General features: G+C 41.0%; 1 long non-coding RNA gene across 1 annotated transcript in view; it reads right to left on the bottom strand.

Annotated features, from left to right (window-relative positions):
* The window catches only part of LOC138201110 (uncharacterized), a 54164-nt gene that overhangs the window by 14320 nt on the left and 24635 nt on the right, over window positions 1–15209 (bottom strand). Inside the window, exon 2 of the long non-coding RNA XR_011178465.1 lies at window positions 10377–10515. This is a non-coding gene — a long non-coding RNA (uncharacterized lncRNA). The remainder of the gene's footprint in view (window positions 1–10376; window positions 10516–15209) is intronic.

Here is a 15209-nt window from a genome sequence, read left to right as displayed (position 1 = left end):
AATCACTAGCAGATGCTGGAGCTGTTGTTACTGAGCAGCAGAGGGGTGAGAGAATGGAAGGTGAGGTCACGTACATATTTGTGGCAGGATGCAGCAGAATAGACCTACTGTGTGATTTGAGGGGATGCAGCGCTGGGGTAACATGTGCACTCTGGCTGGCACATGCAAATACCAGCAAATAGGCACACAAATTCTCCCTGTACCTGCACGGGCACACACACAGAGCTCAGAGAGTGATAGAAGACCCAGAGGCAGTTTCCATCTAGTAGCAGCAGGGGGAGCAGCTCCACTGTTGTTCTGACTGGATCCAGGCCCAGGGCAGTGGGTTGGGACCTGTGTTCAAAAATGGTTTGTGTTTCTATGAACAAACTTACAAATACGTTCAAGAGGAAGAAGATGGGAGCAACACACTACAAAGTGACACAGAGATATTGTTTCCTGCACTGTCCTTCTCTGCCTGTTTGTCACTTTTCATGGCTTCTAAAATTTGGCAAAAGGAGCTCAAAGAAGAGTAAAAATTTAAACTTAGAAAACTTGCATTGCTTGTTAAATCAACAGACATGCTGATAGTGGTCAAGATGAATATACAGTATAGATGTATACGAAAGCAAAGTTTAAAAGATAAGGGATTTTTTTTTTTAAATCTTTTTATATTTCATAACAAATCTCCCGTAGAGACAAAAACCAACAAAGAAGTTATCCTGCCTTGCAATCTGGTATTGTCTGTTTATAGCAGCAGCCTCTGTGCTTTAGAGCTCCACTGTCATTCAAAGATGGTTAAAAAAACATTTATTCCTCCATTACGATGAACATGACCAGTGCAGTTTACCCTGTATTACTCTGTGACTGTATTTTCTTTTTCTTCTCAGAAGAAGCTCCTTTTCTGGCAAATGTCAGTGAGGGATACAGTTCTGTGTTTACACTGCTGCGAGGAATAAACGACACACAGGCTGCATTCAGTGTAGTGAAGGAATATGTCAGCCAGCGTAGAAGCCGTCTTCTTTTATATGTTTATAATAGTCTTTGGATGATAGTGGGCTTCTTTGGCATGAAAGCGTAAACCTGCGTATACATCAGGCTTCTCTCAGTGACAATGCTCGACAGGGACAATGTTACCGGCTTAGTCTTTTAACATAATAGTCTGATAATAATGTTGATAATAAAACAGTATCTTTAGTCTTTAAGCCAAATTGTGCACAATGATATTGATGAATGTACAGAAAATGTGTGTACAAATTCCTATTTATATTAGATAAATGCTCAAAGGATTAGCTCATTCAAATCACAGAAATCTCATGGTATGGCTTAAGTTTTGAGAAATATTTCTCCTCAATACTCCTCCTTCATGGGGACTGTTTCTTCAGTAGAAACCATTTCCAATAAAAAAAAATTAAAAAAAAAAAAACTTTAACATGAAGATTTAATGATTTTTCAAAGGGTTTAGGATTTTTTTTTTTTTTTTTTTTTTTTTTTTTTTTTTTTTTTTTTTTTTATTATGTGCTGCAGCTGAATTTTAAAAGTACATTTCAAAGCTGTGAGGACCAATGTTTTAAAAGTTCTGCACTGGAGTGGCAGCATTTCAAACATAGGTCAAATAAAATTCAAAGTATTTGCAAAGAGGTAAGTGAGAAATATGCTGTATTGTAATTTGGCTCAGACAAGCCTTGAATAAATGATGAACTGAAGGCCGCATTTAGACTGGACATATTTAGAGAGTGTTGCTACAAGACAACTCTGCCCATTGTGTCTCTGTGCTGTTAACAGACGGCTTGTGAAAGATTTCTACTGTGTTTGATTACACTAATTTCTGTTTGGAGTGTCTCACACAACCATCGCTGGTTGGTGTGCTTGTAGCCTTTGTCCCTCCTTCACAGTTGTGTGAGGACACTCGTAGTTAATGGCTCTTAACAGCACAAGTGTTAAAGCATCCAAATGCAGACAATTAAAAGAACCGTACAGCCAGAAAAGATGGATGAGTGCTGTTTGTGCAGAGAGGGTAGAGCCTTTATTCAGCAGCTCACATTTTCTTTTCTTATGCAATGTCTTGAGCTGGAAACGTGGTTTAACAGGCCATTTTCGTCAAGGGCTGTAGCTCATCTTACTGAGACACACACATGGACATCTGTCCTTGTACACACACTTACACTCAAAACTGGAGATTTATATTCTCTTTTGAATTGTTTTTTTTTAAGAATATGTCAAACGCCACTTAATTTAATTTCCCCTTTCACTGCACACCTACCTGCTGAAGGTTGAAGGCACGAGATAGAAAAAAGTTAGAGAAAATAGTCTGAGTGAAGAATAGATGGCGGTTGAGCAGCTGACATCACAGAGAGTCTGATTGAAACACACCCAGTCCTATCAATCTCCTCCTTCATTTTCGCCATCACTCTCTCCTCCCCGCTGAACAACAGACCTGAGTCATTTGCCACTGGCCTTCCATGTGTGTGTTTGTGTGTCCCTTTTGCCTCCAACTGGACCCATCACCTTGACCACCACGGCAAACCTAAGCCAGACTGACCTTGGCTTTTCCCTAACCCATTAATTCTGAGTCTTTCTGTCTATCTCTTCCTCAAAACCTTCATCTCTCAACCTTGTCTCCCATGGCTTGAGTTGTATGTACACTTGTGTGTGTGCTTGTGTGTGCGGTCTCCCATGGTTAGGGGGAGCGTGCATGTGTCAGGTCCAGTGAAGGTGACACCTTATGCCTCGTGCCGAGATAATGAAGGCTTTAACTTTACAACTCAAGCATATCAGATTGCAGCACCCCAGTCCCTCAGACACGCGCCCACTACATGAGTGATCTGAATGGGTCGCCACCCTCCATTTCATGTGCACTGAGCAGTGTGCACTGTAAAATCTGCCAAAAGGCCTCATCATCATAAGCATCACTTATTCCAGAGTGGGCTTCAGGATTGGGTTTAGTGAGACATATCACAATACACATGCCTGCACAGAAACACACACCCTTCAAGGATGGCAGGCGAGGAGTTGCATACTGTTTACCAACTGTTACGGCAGCCGGAGGCAGGGGGAAGAAAAAAAAAAAAGCAGCCCTATGTACTTAACCTCAGAACATGTGAGAGTCAAGATGTCAAAAATCATTCACATACTTCACAACTGGGCTAATGTAGCGGGGGAAAAAATACATCCCTCCTAAATTCCCTCACTGCCTCTCTTCTATCCTTTCTCCTCAACTCATCTTTTTCCTCCCTCTTTTATTCAGGAAGGGTTCTTTCCATAATAAAAGGAACCTGTGGAACTAATCCTTGCAAATCTCCTGTGCTTTCTGTCCTATACCTCCAGGCAACACAGCACACTGAAATCCTCCATTTGCATGCCTAAACTGCACTAACTGTGAATAAACCCTTTTAGCTGCTAATGTAATAACATCTCCATTTCAGGAAAGGAGCAGGGGGTTAGCCAGCCCTCGGAGATTCAAGCAAATTCACCCCTTTCCCTCCTCTCGCCTACCCTCTCTCTTTTTCCCCCCTCATCCCTTCTCCTCCGCGGTACAATAGGCCCGGCAAACAGATGCATCGAGCGGCCCGCATTACCAGCCACATCTAGTTAAGGGTCAGCTTTGGAAATGGAAGTGGAGTCCTGATTACAAGCAGGAACACACATACACTCGCAAGCAGCGCACTAGCCTCACTTCACCTTAGAATTGAGGATTAAAGGCGATACTGAACATAATTTTATTAGGTGTGTGTTTTAAAAGAATTTGTCAGATTTAAAAAAAAATGATATTTCCACTAATACCTTCATGACCACAAAAGAATGTGCTGTTTTAATTTAAGCTGTTTATCTGATAATTTTCAGCTCCAGCAACATTGCATCTGTGTCATCAACGAAAACAAATCCTCAGTGCTGTGATTAATATAGAAAAGAAAAACCCACTCACAGCATTTCATGCCATTTTACAGAATCTAATTGACCACTTCCGCTCCCAATTTCTCAGCAACAATAACCCACAGAAACCCGTCCATGCCTTTCATCTCAAAATCTCAAACGAAATTATATTCTTGCTGTTAAATAGTACAGAGGCCCCAAAACACACTTGCTTTACCACACAGATAAACTGACACGTAGAGTTACATAGCATTATTTTCCACAGTCATACCAAGATGAGGGTCAGAATACATTACAAGCTCTCGATTTTCTTCCCCAGAGCAGGCAGCAAGAGATGCCAAGATATCACTTTAATTGTCCAATTACACGGGATATAGCTGTTCAAGCCCACCCTGAATGAGGAACTCCGCCCCAAATTCTGTTTTATTTTTTTTGGGAGAGATCAGTTTGGTTGTTGCAATGATCCCCCGCCCCCGCCCCCTTCTTCCTCTGTGAATTAGGGCTTAAACAGTGGAGATAACTGAGACATCGTACACGTTTCCTCCTCCGAGAGCTGCCGTTCACTATCTCACAGAGTTCACATGAATAATATTAACATCAAAGAGAATTTCTTGGAAACCATCTGATCAAGCTGTATCATACATAGCAGTGACATGCCTGTAAAGCATCCTGCTCTTTCTCTCTGTCTTTTCTCTCATCTCAATCCCCCCCCCCCCCACCACACACACACACACACACACACACACCACTACACACACACATACACACACATTGACACGCCTAACATACATTGGTATTCTGGTAGCGTAAGGGGGAGATCCAGTTACTTCAAAGGACCCATTTCCCCTACTACTACTGCTACTACTACTACTACTACTACTACTACTACTACTTACAGATACAATAAGACATCACTACTGAATGCAAGTGCTTCACTCACAGACAAATGAACACAGTGCAAGAAAAACTGAGCAACATAAGCTACTATGTTTGTTCAAACATCCATTACACAAATTGTTTGTAGCAAATGTATTCTGCTGACCCATTTTCTTTTCATTCATGCAGCTTTGCGTTTCTTTTGCTACAATTTTCCAGTCTTGCACTGCACCTTTTCCTGATCCATCTGCATCTATACATTTCGGTACAACAAAGCAGGCACCTTAACATGAATGCATGTACATAATACTGTACATGCCAAAATAAAAATGGTGATGAATGATGATGGAATATGGTTATGCTTGATGTTTGATGACTAAATCAACGGACGCACACTCGAGAATGAGAAAACACTGAGGAGGAACAGCTTGTGGTTCTGTCACTCATTCAACCAAACAACTAACCAACCAACCAAATGCCAAGCAAACACCCCCCTCCAAAAAAAAAAAAAACACATGAAAAAGATGAACTTATTGAGGTCTCTATTTCCATGGCAACACAGAATAGTTTTGATGATGTTCCTTCCCAGTCGGCAGGCAGGGCTTGGCCGAATCACGGCACAGATTGGTACTCCGTGGCTTGTTACTAAGGGCGGGTTTAAAATGTGCAGAGAGAGAGAACGAGAGAGAGAGAGAGAAAGAGAGAGAGGCGCAGATGGTTGGAAGAATTGCCACTTTGAAGAAAACCCCAACCCACACTCACAACTGAGTTCTGCAATATTGATTTGAATGGATGGAAGGGAAGACAACCTAGTGGCCTATGAATAAGTAAGTAATGGATAATATGGGCTAAATCAAAAGCCATTCAAACTGAATTGGATATGTGTTCTCAATGATGCAGAGGTCCAGTGTGTCTTTCTCTCTACATGAGGGCACAGCAAACTATGGTACTGAACAGGGCTGTCAAGCCTCCTCATGTCACAGCACTAATATCCTGCAACTAAAAAAGGCCAGAATAGAGACAGAACAGCAAAAGAGAAAATCAAAACAGATGAAAAAGCTCAGCTGAATGAATGTAAATCTCATTTAAATGAACTAAACCTCTTTGCTCAGATATTGTAAAGTATTAATCATTACTTTACATCAGACATGCGAGTCAGATCTATTAGAAATGGGATTTTGATGGACAGAGCCGGGAACCAATGGGAATCTCACAGTAGTCATGCCACTACTTTAACTTTCTTGCAATGACTATTGGTTATTTTGTTTGGCTTTCAAAATCTTAATTACAAATTTCTTCACAGCACTTGAGAGGCTCCGTTTCTTTTTGAATAAACAACACACAATCATCAGGGGTTTTATTTTACCCAGCAGGAGCAGTTGTGCTAAATACCATCTATTTGAAAAAAGAAACTCCCCCCAAACTTCATTATCTCTCTCGCTTTGTTTCCAGAGTTTTTCTCCTCTTCCTCTTTTCCCTCTGCAGAGCAGAGCACTACAAACTGCAGGAAACATCATAAGAGCACAGGGCCCTGCCGGGCCCCGGCTAGCTGTGATTCGTGTTCGACATGACGACACTGCTGTTCAGACAGACACAGCTGAAGACGCCGGGTTGATAGCATGGCATCATTTACACTAGCACAAGCACACCGTCCCTCTGTCGTCTCCCCTTCCCTCACCTTTTCAGCTGCTCCCCTCTTTCTCTCTGACCCCACAACCCTAAATCCCCCCAGCACACGGCAACATGGCAGACAGGCAGCCACGCAGACAGGTGACCGTAAACAATTAATCAACATTGTGACACCTCTACATCTGCCAGGCCCAACACGGGGAGGGGAGTTGTCAGCTAGCAAAACAAAGCAGCCCCCAACACACACACACACACACACACACCTACACACACACACACACACACACACACGCACGCACACACACACACGCACGCACGCACGCACACACACACACACACGCACACACACACACACACACACACACACACACACACACACACCTACACACACACACACGCACACACACACGCACGCACGCACGCACGCACACACACACACACACACACACACACCTACACACACACACGCACACACACACACACACACACACACACACACACACACACACACGCACACACACACACACACACACACAAACACAACTGCGGTGGTGAGTGGCTCACTAGCACATAAAGAATGTCACTCACAAAATGTAGAAGCTTGTAGACATGAAATATTTACCACACACTGAAGAGGGAGTGACATGACATGCAGCTTTTCACAACTGATTTTTTTTTTGTTTTGTTTTTTCCTCGCCACATGTCATTGGATGCCACGAGACAGTTTTTAGTGCAGCAGAGTAATGTTGCAGAATTTATCTTTAAAACTACTATAATACATTTTTTTTTGCCCTTACCATAGTCTATGTTATATTGTATATTATTGCAGTTTTATTGCCCTGAAAAAATTGCACGGGGGGTTTTCAGCCACATGGAATTTTAATGCAATTTCTCAAATTTGTCAACCAGAATGAATCACCAGGGTTTTTTTTTGTTTCATACAATTACAGCTGAAAGAGTGTAATGTCACTTTCATCTGTGCCAATTTTATTGACCAAATCTCCCCCCACAAATTCCATACAGTACCACAGAATCAGTCAGCAGAATTTTTTTTGAGAATTTAAATAAAATAATTAACAGCAAAGTCAATATATCAGTGTGTCTGTTTCTCTGAATACTTTCCTGTTTGTCAACAGCTTTCAGAATAACAATTTTAATTTTAAATGTGTCCTCAATTAACATACTCGTGTTTTTTATGTCTACAAGCATTGTTTTATTGTTACTCATCATACTCATACTCATCATAAAATATCACGTTTAGGTCCAAAATTGCTGATCAGAGCTTTAATTCCTATGAAGTGGATGAAATTACAGCTTCCACACTTCAGCTCTACATATCCAAATTAATTTGCAGACTTTGTATAACTCTTGTTTTTTAGTTTTCAAATGATCCCAAATGTGAATGCAGCTTGTTTTCTATCACAAATGGTTCTCAGTGTTGAGGATGTTTTTCTTGATATGCCTCCATTGTCTTTGTCCAAGTCCCCATGCCCTGAAATCGTCCTGCAGGCCACAGAACAGAACTCATATGAGTGAGTGTGGCTAACAGGTGATGAATGTCAGAGCTGCTGGTGGCCTATTGTCACCACGGACAAGGACAATATGAGGGGGAGATGGAGAGGTCAACACTGGGATGTCTGCTGCTAAAGTTTAAGTCAAAGCTGACTTGTATCATCAGTCAATGCAGACATATTAAAATAGGGCAACAGCTCCCCAGGCTATGATGAATTCACTCATGTGAACATGTGTAAAATTGCTCTTCAGACTAATGTTGTGAAAGTAAGAATAATTCCAGTGATGTCACTTTAAAAGACAGCATTGGTGGTATTTTGGCATTCCCATCATTAGTTGGTGATATTTTGCTGTGTGTATTGTTTTTATGGATCCTGTTGACATGAAGATGCAGAAGAGTAGAGTGTGTCTGTGCCCAAACACTCCTGGGGTTTCTAATAACAATGCTGCGGGTCCCGGGGAGCCACAGAGCTGCTAGAGCTGTCAGGCCTTTTGTTTCAAGGGGGCCACTCATTACATTACAATCCCACAGATAAGGATCTTTCAGGGGGTACAGGAGGCCATAGAGGAGGAGGCATTGTTCTTCACTCTATGCACACCTCGGTGCTTTTGCAAACCTATGGAAAGTCAGTCTTTTGAGATGAATGGAGTTCTAAAAGGATAAATGCTTACAATAAGAAGATGTAGGCAACAGCACAGCTCACCTTGTGTGGGCAGGAAGGGAGGAGAAAAGAAGAGGAGGGGAATGAGGAGGAGAAGAAAACAAAAAAAACTTACTTGGGTTTAGATTAACCCGCCATTTTCATAAAGGTAATCATTATGCTGCCAGTAGGGAACTTGTGGGATGAGAGCTGAAAGCAGAACACAAAGCTCCCGCGTGATTTTGTTTGTTCTTTACAGAATGGCTATCAGTTTTCCGGGGTGAAATGTACAGCGGTGGGGGGAGATGTTTACGATGTTTGTTTGTTTTTTGGCGAGGGGGCTTGTTTGGTGTTCAGGTTTGACTGCATCTAACACATCAAATTGAGGCAAAGTGTAACATGTGAATGTTGTGACAAATGAGACACACATGACAGAAAGCAGAAGTAGGTGAGAATTGGGAAGTGAAGGGAAGGCTTCCCTGGGGAATGTGTGTGTGAGTGTGTGTCATATATATATAAACCGGTGGGTGCAGATCCTGTGTGAACTGTATGTGAATGGTTTACAGCTGATAAAAATTATAAAAGCAACATTACATTTTGGTGTGATCATTAAGGAAGCATTTCTGACATTAAAATAGCCATCAAAGTGCTGCATCTGTAATCATTTTAAAACATCTTCTTTCCAATACTTATAAGTTATAACCTTGTCAGGTTATATGTATTCTCCATGGAGACAAGGGTACATGAAGTAAGGAGTGAAAGGTTGTCGGCTGCTGGCACAGAGTGGAGCTGTCGGAGGTGAAAGACTAATCACCTGACCATGATTTTAATGAGTGGAAAACCAGTCGTCTTCCCTTATTGGCAACTCTGCTCTTATAGGAATTCCAATTATATACTACTGATGCAGTTTGGTAGAAATAAAACAAAGCACTTTGGTGAAGTTTGGGAAGAGATGATGGTTTCAGTTTATTGTTAATAAAGTAAACATATTGTGTCCCATGCTTCAAGTCATTTGACTTTAACCTGATCTTGCTCTTAATCAAGAGCTGTGAAGGCCAAAATATAACGAGTGATATTAACGTAAAAAATTGAAATACATTATATAATAATATCATATTTTGCAGATACGTCCTCAAAGGACAAATATGTTGAGCAAAAGTGTTCTTATTTGTGGTAAATATGTCCTTTTGTGTTGAATGATATAAGGGATGTGCCTGAAATGATGGATATGAATGATTCAGGAAATTATTTTCCTGGTGGGCAAGTTAATGTAAGTGTAGGTATGTTAATGTTTGAAGTAAATGCATCTTGAAATCCCTTGAGAGATGGGCCAAGAAAAAACAAAAATTCAAGAAGCCCGTATTGACCATCACATTTGCTGTGCTCCCTAAGTGATATCCCTTCACTGTAAAAAAAAAATAAAAAAATACTGTTGTTTTTACGGAAAAGAACTAGCAGCTGTGGTTGCCAGAAAAACTTACCGTGAGTTTGTAAAACAACTCAACATAACAAACTGTATAATTTACAGCTTAAAGTTGTTGTAATTTACAAAACATAGATATAGCTTAAACCCATAAATACAATAGCCCTTTTCTGTTAAATTAGCATGACAATGAGGCTATTAAACAGTTGTTTTCAATCAAATTTACATGTAGTTGTTTTTTACTGGAAAAAATACCAACCAAACAACACTATTTAATGGTAAAAACCTTATTAGATGAATACAAAAACAATAAAACTCAAAAACAAATCAAAGGCATACCAACTAACATCTTTGTCTGAAACTTTCACTTACCTTTACAAAGAACTGGGCAAAAAACGAGCTGAAACAGAGATGGGCACATTTTCACATGCCATCAGTCTTACCATGTATCGTCCATATTCAGACATCACGCCAACTCGAAAGTTCTTTAATCAAGGAAAGGAGTCTTGGGTTGACGTACAGATGGGATGTGTCCGTGTTCTCCGCTTTCGTGCTCTTCATGGGTTGATGGAGATAAAACACCTGGAGAAATAGAAGAAGCACAGATATGGCATTAATAACAAAGTAGCTTCATTAATAACAGAAAACTGAACATCAATCATCATATTTCATGGATTCATTATCACACCAATGTAAAATATACTGTATGTATTCATTTGAAATTTGTTGATATGGCATGAAAATGTAGCAAACTGACAGCAGATCAGTGTTTAAAACGCTGTGGTCATTAAGGTCTGAAACACCAGCCTGTAATGAAAGACTGTGAAGGAAATAGTGCCGTGGCTCAGTAAAATCTGACTACACTTTCATCACCTCGCTGTCTCTTATTTTCTGTGCTCCTTTAATGGTCCACAAATGCCTCCAAGACCATAATTTAAGCAAAGATTAAAAGATGACCATGGATTTTGGAAACGTTTGATATTTAGCTCCGTTTGCTTTGCATCTGTTTACAGGGCTCATTCATCTTCTTCATTCACCACCACTAAGAAAAAATACCCATTGTGACTATGGCACAATGTGAAAAAGTTCTAGACAGATAGAGTTTGCATCTTCTATTCAGAGGGATTTGGAAAAGGGGAATGTGGATCCAAGCTCCCAGCCTAGAGGCAGCTTCTGCTCCGGCACAGAGAAAAAGCCTGAGGGTGTCCACCTGAGGAAAGGGTTGCCTTCCAGAGTTTAATGTAGAAAAAGTCTGTGACTCAAGGGTGAATGCGTTGGCCTGCCACTCTTCTGTCCTGCCTGCTCTGCTCTGCTTGGACGACCATTTAAGTTGTCTAATTATCCATACAGGAATAATTGGTCCTCCTCCGTTTACAGTGAACCTTGTGTTTTGTGCATATGCGTGGGCAAGCACACGTGTGATTGCATGTATGTGTGCAAATCAATTTTTCACCTTGACAATCACAGCCTTAATTAAATTAAAGCAAAGGTGTTAAAGCTGTTGATTGTCACTGCGAATGGGTGAGGAGCACATAATACAATGCATATCAATGCAGCCATGAGTGACTGCAGTCCCCCAGGTGTCAGCCAAATGAGTGTGAATATTCAGCTTTTTCCCCTCCACTTAACTCTCATTTCACTCTGATGACATTTTATTAGCCTTCCCTTGGCAGTGCTGGTGGGTAAGTGCTTCGCGGAAAAGCAGCTCCTTTGTACTGTGCATGCCATCCAAATAGAAAAAGATGCAAATAAACAAGTAAAAAGTATTCTACCCTGTTGCTGAGGACCATGGTCCATTTGGATTTTTATTTTATTTTAGGCGATCTTTAAGTTAAAGGCAAATGCAATCCTTCCAAATTCACCACAATTAAATCAAATTTCCTTATTTTTAAACAAATAATAGTAAGAATAGCCACATGAAAGACTTATTTAAATCATTAACAGAAAGTATGGCTTTATTATTTTCTTCTTAATTTTAGTTTTTTTCATGAGAACATGCCTAATTTAAGGAGATGCACTTTCCTTCCAACTCCAGTGGTCAGCACATGTTCTTCATGTCGAGGTAGATCTGCTGATGGCCACTCCCCTCCTCAGTCAACCTCCTCTTTCCTCTTCGCCACATATCGATTCAAAAGAAAACAAGTTGCCAATCCAAATAAACACCATGTCAAGGAGCCATCCAAGCAGACAGAAATATCTGCCCAGCATGATACCATAGGGCAGAAAAACCACAGGGGCACTGGTGCTCCTGACCTCACAGGGGGTCCGCAGAAGCTCGAGGTGTATGTCTGCGTGGACACATGCATACACATATGTGCATGGGTGCACATATGAGTGGCTAATCATGTGTGGGCTTGTGACTCTATTCAAGGCATTTATCTGGTCAATAAGGGCTATCACTGTTATTGCAGGCCCTGCACTGTACTATAAGCAATTCTGAAAAGGCTTTAATATAGATCTGTACATGTAGTAACAACCACTGATCAACTGCAGCCTGTAACATAATATGCAATACCCTATAATGACCTCTCAATTGACTGCCATGTGCTTCACATATATAATAAGTAATAATATATAATTCTTCACCTTTTATTGCAAGAAAGGACTTTCACAGAGAAGTACAATGCAGTATGCAAGGAACTTGGTGTTGTAGTGTGTACGAGGAAAATATTGCTTGCGGTCATATGGCTGGCGAAAGAGCATTTCAGTTTTCTTGAACCAAACCAGAGCAAGGAGAAAAAGACACCCGATAGCACAACAACAACAATAAAACAATACTTATATTTATACTATATTGGAAACTGTTGAAGAAGTTTGCCGTCTGGTTGCTCTGTGACAAAGAAAGTCAAAACTTTCTCCAGCTGAAACTGTTGTAATTTGCCCTCGATGAACAATGCGTTCAAATGGCAGAAGGCTGTAGTGGAAATGGAAATACTGTACTATTTCTTCTTCTGTGGTTGTCTGGGTTGGTTTGCTTGTGAGTCGTCTGCACATGCCCAGTAGACGAAGAGACCATAGACTGTATATAAAAATGGACGTATAGTCTCCAGATTTCAAAAGCAAAGCCAGTGTGGAACTGCCTTAAAAGTGCATGAAATACTGAGTCAAGCTTTTTCCACAAGTCATTATGATGCCATCGGCTAAATCCCCTGTTTCTGGTCAGTGTTCTGGTGGTCCTTCTGAAAGTAATTCCATTATTAATTAGATTTTGGGTATATTATGTCCAGTGAATTATGGGATTATTTTCAGATGGACCCCTAGAACACTGTTCAGGAGGAGGGAATTTTCACAAATGCAAAAATATAGGCATGTACTGTATATGCACTTCCACATGGACTTAACTTTTAATACCCAGAGACTGCATCCATTTTTAGATGCAGTCTATGGTTTCTGCAAATACTTCCATTCAGGTTCAAATCCTCCTTAAAAATGTGAATGAACTCTCATCACAAGCGAGTCATTTCAATGACATTTAAAGAAGCTTCAGGAACTTTTTTTTAGTGATGTGAAAATGAAATTCAAAATGTCTTAGTGTGCCTCAAAGTGGAGCCATCCTCGAGGGCAACTATTTGAATTCAACAGCAGTCATTTCCTATTCTCCTCATTTGAGTAATGATGATTTGGGGTTAGGACCCAAGGAAGAATCCTCAAGGAAAGGGGACCTGTGACCTCTACTTGTGTCCTGATGTGGTCCCGCAGGGCACCATGGAGTAGAGGGGCAACAATAATCGGTTGGACCCCACTGAGTGTGAGCAGAGCTGCAGCGCACCAGGGTCAAAAAGAAGGACAGGCAGAACTGGTGGTCTACAGGGCAAAGGGGAATATGCGGGGGGTGAGTGGCTCTCATGGTGTTTTTAAGGTCATGCTAATTGCCATGGATGTACAGCATGCTTTCAGTTAGCCATAGTTCTGCTGAGAAGGAGGCGGCTAAGGATAGGGGTTGAGGAGGTGGTGGTACAGGTGTGGACCTTTAATTAAATACCACTGCAAAGGTTAATGCATAGAACCAAGAACTGCAGTCACTGTTAAGTGGAGGACATTTAAACAAGGCCAAGAATATGCCCCACACTGTGAGTGTGTGTGTATGTGTTGCGTGTGTGTGGGGGCGTGTGCACGAGGATGATCAGGAGGAGGAGGAGGAGGAGTAGGAGGAGGAGTAGGTTGAGCGGGAGGAGGAGGAGGAAGAAGAGGTTTTGGGGGGAGGACGAGGAGGAAGAGGAGGGGGAGGAGGTTGGTGGAGGAGGAGGAAGAGAAAGAGGATGAGGGAAAAAAAAAATCAAAAAGGGAAAAATTCAATCAATTTCTCTTTGGAGGTTCAGGGTTTAGTACGTGGCTGATATTGCAAAACGATGAAACTTGGCTGTCTTTGCACAGAAGTAGAACTAAACTCAAGCTATTAAGGGGCTAGTAGTTAGAAAATAACCAGTGCAGTAAAATTAATGACAGTTTAGCCTTTGCTTTGCATGCTCTCCTTAGTGTTATCAACTAATTTCATCCTCTGTTAAGTGTGAACTCTGGCATCTGTAAGATTTTCACAAAACATAGTAGAAGCTATATTAAGAGGTATTGTCACTCCATGAATAACCCCTAAACACCTTGTGTGTGTGTGTGTGTGTGTGTGTGTGTGTGTGTGTGTGTGTGTGTGTGTGTGTGTGTGTGTGTGTGTGTGTGTGTGTGTGTGTGTGTGTGTTGGGGGAGTGGAGGGGATGCATGTGTGTGACCCTTGATAATTAGTACCATCTGCCATATTAGAACACCTCTGGAGAGACAGGTGATCTTCACAAAAGCAAGACGAACAATTTGACATGAATTTCCTACCAACAAAGACAACAACAATGCTGCTGGCTAAACACACATGAATTGAGAAATTGACGACAAAAGAGAAGAAATGATCTAAATGAGATAATAAGTATGCTCAACGCAAAAGCATGTTTAATACAGTCTTTTGTCAATTTTCTATTGTCATCATTTATTCTTCTTTATGTTTTCTTTTAAAGGACGTTGTTGTGAAAATATGAAGTACATGCAGAGATGCACAGACCAGTTGAAGCTGGAGTGCTCCAATATTCAAATTACTCCAAAAAAAAAAAAAAGAAGAAGAAGAAAGAAATGATGCCTGACCCCTATTATAATGTTGGCTTAAAATCAGCTGCAGAATTAAGAACACTCACTCACACACAAATATAGCTACACACATAACTTGATCTTCAGAATCATCACCAGGGAATGGCAGACTGGAAAAAGAGCACAGGGACCATTTCAGCACAACAAAGATA

This window comes from Embiotoca jacksoni, unplaced genomic scaffold (assembly GCF_022577435.1).
Source record: "Embiotoca jacksoni isolate LCO1_2020_lvr unplaced genomic scaffold, fEmbJac1.0.p SCAF_2, whole genome shotgun sequence".
Taxonomy (NCBI): Eukaryota; Metazoa; Chordata; class Actinopteri; family Embiotocidae; genus Embiotoca; species Embiotoca jacksoni.
The sequence above is the reverse complement of the archived record's forward strand: the minus strand, read 5'-3'. Positions and strand labels throughout refer to the sequence as shown.